This window comes from Hyalella azteca, unplaced genomic scaffold, assembly GCF_000764305.2.
Source record: "Hyalella azteca isolate HAZT.00-mixed unplaced genomic scaffold, Hazt_2.0.2 contig12017, whole genome shotgun sequence".
In the NCBI taxonomy this organism is placed as follows: domain Eukaryota; kingdom Metazoa; phylum Arthropoda; class Malacostraca; order Amphipoda; family Hyalellidae; genus Hyalella; species Hyalella azteca.
Window position 1 is genome coordinate 3960 of NW_025941988.1, and position 8240 is coordinate 12199.

The following is an 8240-nucleotide window of genomic DNA, read 5'->3' on the forward strand; positions in this document are numbered from 1 at the left end:
TCAGTGAGTGTGTGTCATCTTATCATGAGTCAGCGTAGGCATTATATTACTATGATGGCGAGTCAAGTTTAACCTCTTCTGGGGCCTAGTTGCCGAGCTGTCGAGTTCAACCAGAAGTCGAGTTCAACCTCTTCTGGGGCCTAGATTTTCTTTCCATGGAAGTTTTGGCCCGCTGAACCCATTGCATATTTAAACTTTTCCACACCTCCGATGCGATGTTATAAACAACACATTAATCACATTCTTACCTCTACACATTGTTCCTCGCCTCGCGTTCAGGAAACCCGATCAACCTGTACAAATTTATTTATATTAATTAGTTAGCCCGACATTTACGGCTTCTTTGATTTATGGCAGGCTGCACCGGCGACCATTTCGTATGCGGCAACGGCAAATGCATCCACAAGCGTTATGAATGCGACGGCAGGAGCAACTGCGGGGACTGGAGTGATGAGGCGCATTGTGAGTACACGGCTGATGTGATGAGTCAGTAAGTGTGTGTGTGTCATTACATCATGAGTCGGCGTAGGTATTGAATTAATATGATGGCTAAATGTGTGTAACTAACTATCTTGCGTGCCGAGGTTCAAATGAAATTAGCTTTAAGAAACATTTATATTAATTATTGCTGACTGAGTCGCACAAACATTTGAATATTAGATAAAAGTTAACAAGTTACACATATTGACTTTTTGAGTCATGGATGTCACTTATTGTGTCACTAGTCAGAATTATCATAAATTATTTTCATCATTTACCGTTTAGAACAATTGTCATCAGTTATCGTTCAGAACAATCATCAGTTATCACCTAAATAGAAATATCAGACACACTAGAGAGGTGCCATTTTCCCTCAGTAATCCCTCCTTCGGTAAAATTTTTTATAACTAAACACTCACTCTGTGGTGAGCTCAGCTCCAGCCATACCGTTCGATGCGCAAGAAAACAACCTTTAAGATGAGATAAGAAACAGAAAAACTCAAAATTTTCAAATTTTAGCTAGGGCGGTCCCCTTAATTGTATCAGTTCATCAATTAAATTATTTAATTATGGAACTAAACTGCTGAAATTTTACTTTTTTTAATAAGTGATCAAGGCACTTCGGAGGCCATATTTCAATAGTCCTCGAATGTAATTGAGGCAAAACTGTATATGTTGGACAATGCGAGTATAAGATTGATAGTTGTTCACTGATAACGACGACACTGGCTCCATGTCAATATGAGAGATACACGAAAACAGTTGAAAAAAATTTTCGTGAGGTCAAAATTCAATTTGAGGTAGCCTAATTAAGAGATAGCCAATCTGCAAACTAGCAATGCACGAGGGCACAGGGTCATTACTCGACCCTGCAATGACGGAAACAGGCGTTCTGCTGAAACGTTGCTCGATGTGATTCGTGACATCAAGAATATCCGAAACGATGTAGTGCTCAACAAGACCACACTGAGAGAAATGGGTGGGTCTGGATGACCCACTTAGGTGAGTCATGGCCCGTCCCAAATCTGATCTACTTCCTAGACTCACTTTGGGCTTTTGTGGGTCATATTGACCCACTTCTGGACATTTAACTATTTGCCATGACTCACTTCTGCTCGCTCTCCTACTGCACTTGGACCGAATTTTCGTGCACCATAAGCACTATGAAAGTGGAATAAAGGTGGAAGAATCAAACGCAAACAATAAGCAAACATTGTTTATTGGGAAATAGCTCTTACATAAAAAAATGATGCATATTTTTTTAGTCTGTTACCTCTACTTGCTAACCGCTGCCACGCAGCAAGATGCTGGCTCTTACACCTAGTTCTGGTAAAAGTGTCTGTCAGTCTCGCCTGCCATTCTTGCAAATTCTCGCCTGTGACATAAGTTACCAGTCATACATGTTAACTGTCTCGTCTGTCACGCATGCAAACTGTCTCGCCTGTCAAACATGTAAACTGCCTCGTCTGTCGATCATGCATGAAAACTGTCTCACCTGTCATGCATGCAAACTCATTCGCCTGCCACACATGCTAAACTGACTCGCCTGTCACGCATGCAACCTGACTCGCCTGCCACACATGCTAAACTGACTCGCCTGTCACGCATGCTACCTGACTCGCCTGTCACGCATGCAAAATCATTCGCCTGTCACGCATGAAACCTGACTCGCCTGTCCCACATGCAAACTAACTCGCCTGTCACACATGCAAACCGACTCGTCTGTCACGCATGCAAACTGACTCGCCTGCCACACATGCAAACTGACTCGCCTGCCACACATGCAAACTGACTCGCCTGTCACGCATGCAAACCGACTCGCCTGTCACACATGCAACCTGACACGCCTGCCACACATGCAAACTGTCTTGGCTGTCAAATATGCAAACTTTGTTGGCTGTCACACATGTAAAGACTCGCCTGTCACACATGCTCACTGTCTCGCCCGTCACACGTGTTGCCTGTCTCGCCTTTTTTACCACTCTGCTGGTCTGTAGTGACAGTAGGTAAATTATCACAGCAGAGCCAAAAGGAAGTATAACAGCAGCCAGAGGTACATGAACTGCAGTAACGCCAACGGGAACTGTGCTTGAATTTAGCTTCATCTTGAACTTGAAGTGACACAAGTGCAGGAGACCTCTGGAATTTTCTTCATAAGATGAGTTGCCAGTTCCTGCAATATAAAGACGAATGTTATCACTGTAGCAGATTCAACAAGCTAACCTAATCGCTCAATAGGTATGCTCATAGATTGATATTTTGCTAAAATAACATTTCACCTGCCATCATGTTTACATTAATTTTGGTTTACATAATTTTTTGATTTGATATCACCAAACCAAATATAGTTTATTTGCAATGTTAATTCACAATAAAAAAATATTTTGCTAACAATTAGGCACCAGAGCAGGCGTCAGCCCAATTCATTCCCAAACGGGGGTCAAGCATCCCTAAACTTGCTGTTGTTGGTGGAAATGTTGTTTAAACACATTCCTACTACAAGAGATTCACAGTGCCATGACTGGTAGCTGATCATTAACACCTCGTGCTATCTCATTACCAGTCACAAAATAAAACTTCTGAACTCCCAAGAAGCTTGTTCCTGCCATAAGCATGGAAAGATAATTATGGTGGTAACCTGTGAACTCTTTCACTTCTCAACAGATCTGACAGAAGCTTGCCATGTCATCGATTTTATTGGACAGTAATCAGTCTTATAATAGATACAGCAGTTGCAAAATATCAGAAAACAGCAAGGCAAGCAAGTAAAAATGAACAAAAAGATCTGATGACAGGCTACATTCACTTATGCTTAGCAATCTCTACAACTACTTTCTTGTCCATTTTGGACCGCCATTTCTAAAAGAATAACACTGTTGCACTGTTTAGCAAACAGTGCACTGTTTAAGCAAACACTGTTGAAAAATAAATGTAATTATCACACCACAAATAAGCAAAATGGATAGGCACGGCTTCTCTGGAAGAGAAATTAGCAAGTTTTTAGGTCTCAAAAATTGCTATTTATTATTTTCTTAGGCCTCGGGTGGTATTCATATACCAAACTTTTGTACTCTTGAGGCACCCTAAACCTCATCTTATCAGGAAATGTTTGTAAAATCATCGTAACTCGTCTATAGGAAGTTCTCTGGGGTGACGACCCTAAACATTAGGAAATTTATTCTTGGGACACATTACTGACCCTTCTGGCTGCATTCAAATTTGATGGTGAATCGTAGCCAGGCAAAGTTCCTCCTTTAGTAGCGGAGGTGGGTAGGTGAGAGCACGGCAGAATCGTTGAACTGAAAAAGCATATTAATTAGACTTGTTTTATTTAATACAGGAGCCATTTTTTAAATTCTATGAGGAAAGGTATAATTTCTTGTTTGAAACATTGTAATAGATCATATTTTTGCAGTGTTAAATTCCTTATTCATGACTCATACCATGCACTAAACTAACTAGACATTTAATTGAAAGCAATCACAACTCTGTATAATGATCTCAAAGTGAATTTATGCTTTAAACTGCAGGTTATCTTTACTTCTTTAGTAGGAGACAAATCTCACTTTATTCGATTGATTGGCATCAGCTAATTCTAGAAAAAAATTTTATTTGAACCATGAAGGAAATTTGAAGTGTTATTAGCCTGCAGTGATATTCATAAAAAAATTTCAACATTTTTACAGGTAAACTAGGAAGGAAATTTCCAATATATTCTTGCACAATTGCAAACAAATTGCTACAGATTATTCAAAAATTTTCAGACAAAAATAATTATGAACACAACTTGATCTTGACTCCGAATCTTGGGTGATCATATAAAAAAGTGGAATAAAAATTGAATTTAAGCTTATGGATGGGAATGTAATAAATTTACTTGATGATATCAGAAATTCTCTGTGACTTCTATGAAAAAGAATTAATACTTTATTAATCAGACAACAGATTGCATGAATGGCAGCTATGATTGTTGATTAGATTAACAAATTTTTAAGATAATTCAAAATTACACTTAATGTGGTGCTTACTGCTTACCTTACATTTCTATCTTGCTTTGGTGCATCTGGTGGAGTCATCTTAAGTTGGGCATACTGGCAGACGTGGCAGTGGTATAGATTATAGAATTACTGGGGCATATAGGTCACAATCCCATCATCTTACCCATGAATTATTGTTTAAGATAGCACATTGGAGTTAGTAATTCCCCAGTCAGAAATCGCCGCAGTCAGTAAGCCAGCCGCGGGTGAACTTGCCTGCGCCAACGCTCGCCCCAGCGCAACGCCAGGGTGGCCAACAGCGCAGGAATGTCCACAGCAGCGCAATATTGTGGCAGAGCTTCTCCGCCTGGAAAGGGCCTGCTGCCGCAGTCAGTCTGTCCTACCGCGAGCGACCAGGCCGGCAGGCACTGCCAGCTTCCGCGCTATCGCGAAGGTGGTTGCCGCGATTGGCGGGACCGTTGCGCAAAATTCCCGCAGGCCAGAGGTGGCCGAACGTGAATTTCGAGCCAAAAAAAAATCCCTACGCCCTCCACTATATATATAGCTCCCCTACTTTGTGGAGCTATATATAATAATTGTGGAGGGCATAGGGAATTATGTAACAACGAACACATACAAAATTATAAAGCGAATTTTAATGCAGTCATTCTGAGATATGAAGTAGGAACAAGTATAACAATTTATGACAGAAATAAAAAGATTTACATGTTCGGGCCGTTTATTAGAACCTCAAGTGCATATAAACATTCAAACTACAAAACATTTTTGGAGTAAAACGTAAAGCCTTACACATGGAGTTTAAGCAGTCGACAAACATAAATTAAGAAATCTATTCCAAAACTGGTATAACTATATTTTAGAATACACGATTACGTACGATAATGTAGCCCCTTCATTATTTTCAAAATATACATACAAGCTTATTCCAGGTTTTTACAACGGCGTCGGCTAGAGGATAACATCATCTCGTATAAATTGTAAATGATAAGCACCACAATACTTGAGAATCTAACTTAGTAATCAGTAGTCAAATACGTGAAGTGGAACTCTAAACTAGTTTGAAATTTCTAAAATAAGTACTTCAGTACTCAATGCATGAAACTCATCATCTCAGAACGGAAATTGATAATAGTTGAAAAATTAATTTCAAGGGGAAATAGTATACAAAATCACCATACTAAAGCAACTGCACGCATGACACACCATGATAACTTGTAATGTTTTCTGAGTGGGTCGGTGATGCGTTGTGGCTGTTTCCGTTAATCCAGCAAGTTTCACTGAAATAGCTCTGGTTTTAAGCGCGAAGTTTTTGCGGCGGCTTTCCACTGCTGAGGTAAACGTCGACACAGCTAGACACGTAGACTAGGCAGAGCAGTTGGCTAGACTCCCCTGAAGAATAAAAGTGTATCAGCTTGTCCCTGAATAGGAGTTAAGTAAGAAAACACTTTTATGAAAATAGACGACATGAAGATATTTTCTATGAAATTCATACTTCAAAGGAAAGGAAATTCATACTTCAAATTTATGTAAGAACTTCGATCAAGAAGTTCAAATAATACTAAGAAATAGAAAAAAAAAACTCCAGTTATGCCGGTTATAAATTGACAGAAATATCTCGGCATTTGCCCTAAAAAATATTCCTTTTGTATATTTTGTACTTGTGCCTGGCAAAATGCTACCTGCGATGCATCGTTCTCTGACATCTGTATAGTTAGTGCCTTGAGGCTTGAAGATAGCGTCGTCTTTGAACATGTACGAGCAAGCACCTTAGTTAGGTCGTGTGACAATGGTAGTATGGGGTTCTTACATGCACCTGCAGGTTCTTACAGGCTCCTACAGGTTCTTACAGGCACCTACAGGTTCTTACATGCTCCTGCAGGTTCTTACATGCAGGTTCTTACATGCACCTACAGGTTCTTACATGCACCTACAGGTTCTTACCCGCTGTCGTGCAGCGGCTGGAGGAGGTCGTCTTGAGGCTCGTAGTCGAGGGGGCGGAGCGTCAGGCTGACCTTCACGCCCCCCGCCGCCGCCGCCGCCATGCTGCACGCAGCGCAACTAGGAAAAAGTCCCTTCATCATGAAGTAGAGATTCAAACTTAGGCGTCCATTTGATTTCTCACCTTAATTAGCAATCATCGTGTGGTGCAATGAGCAGAAATTTGACAGCATATCAGCTTATCAGGTCCCTCCTGCACCCGATATCGATGCAGTCAATGCCGTGAAACTTGAGAGACTGTTCATCCGATTCCTCTGGGGCCTCGACTGCTTCGCGGGCAAAGTTATAGTCGGGTTTAGCTGCATTCAACATTTGCCTGCAACAAAATGGATTCCATCAGTTTTGATCAGTGAACCTGTGACCAGTAACACGAGCTTACAGACGTGCTAAGTTTAACTGGCTCTTGTCATCTCGATTAGATTCAAAATATCAGCTAATTTAATATAGAAAAAAAAGTAGGCTTCTCGAAATTTTTACGGTGGCGCATTTATACATAACTCCGAGACAAAAAGTTCATTTCAGATCATAATCATAACGTTTAACTAGAATTGAGGGGATTGACAACGGATTCAATAGGCAAGCGTGCCTTTCGATAGCAATACAGTAAGTTAAAGGCTGGAGATGAATCCTCGTACGAGAAGCAATGTTCCATGACTTGCAGACTGCAGTAACCATAATTTCCCCTTGATAGTTGCGCATGAGATCTTAAACCGGATGAAAATGTAAATACATTAAATTTTGACGTTTTATCTGTTCCTTACCTCCAATATTTATCCAAAATTAACCGAATTCGGGTCGTGTGCACTGCACCACACGTACATCCTCGGTACTTCCCGGCCACACCACTGTTTAGAGCGGACAGCGGAGACTAGTTAACTACTGCGCATGCAGTGTTCGCTGTCGCGCATGCGTAGTAGCCTGGCAGTTACCGTTTGCGTTCATTTAGTATTTCTATTATTTTGTAAATTTATATTATATTTACTTTCAGATTATATACCGATTTCGCGTTTTTCCGAATTTATGTCAATAAACTGAATACACACAATACTGCATGGAACTAGTTCCACAAATACTGGCGACATGGATTCGCTGTAGTATAGAATAGAATAGAACTGTCGAAAAAAATGTAGAAAATAAAAAATCATGTAAACCTCATAATTTTAGAGAAATTAAATAAGCGAATAATTCAATCAGTTTCTTCCGGTAAAAGCTCCATATTGAGATTCATGCCTAGAAGGTTCTTTCAATATCCCTCCGCCTTCCTCCCCCTTCACCCCCTTCCTCTCCCTGCCTCCTCAAAGCTTGAACCGTTACCGCCGGCATATTCGACGTAGGCCGCGGCAGAGGTGCGGCCAGTTGCCTGCCGCATCTTTTGCCGACCGAGGCCTCGCGCTGTTCGTGGCAGATGAGGCCATATCATCGCTAGACTGCTTGGACGCGAGGTGAAGTCGGCAACAACGGCCTAGATTTGCGCGTTTGCGAACGTCTCTGCGGCGAACGGCCGCAATGACTGCGAGAATTTCGAACTGGGTCTTCTTTTCCACTTCACATGAGTGAGGAGTGCTGTCACATTTTGGACCATGCATTTTGTTGTAACATTCACTGCATGTTGAAGCCTTGAAAGCAACATTTCTTTTCTCACATTTCTTTTTTCACACTTCTTTGCCACTAAAATGCTTTTTTTCTTAGTCATTGTAACACAGTGCACACTCTCTTAATTCTTTTTGTCCCACTTTTTTTAAATTTTAATGAACATATTTTAGC

General features: G+C 40.8%; 1 long non-coding RNA gene across 1 annotated transcript; it reads right to left on the reverse strand.

The window, feature by feature from the left end:
* Nucleotides 1-2596: 2596 nt before the first annotated feature.
* Nucleotides 2597-4654, reverse strand: LOC108674726. The gene is made up of 3 exons (XR_001931062.2): nucleotides 4516-4654; nucleotides 3680-3779; nucleotides 2597-2653 (listed from the first exon to the last, which is right to left on the reverse strand). It is a non-coding gene; the product is annotated as an uncharacterized LOC108674726 (long non-coding RNA).
* Between the last annotated feature and the right edge of the window lie 3586 nt (nucleotides 4655-8240).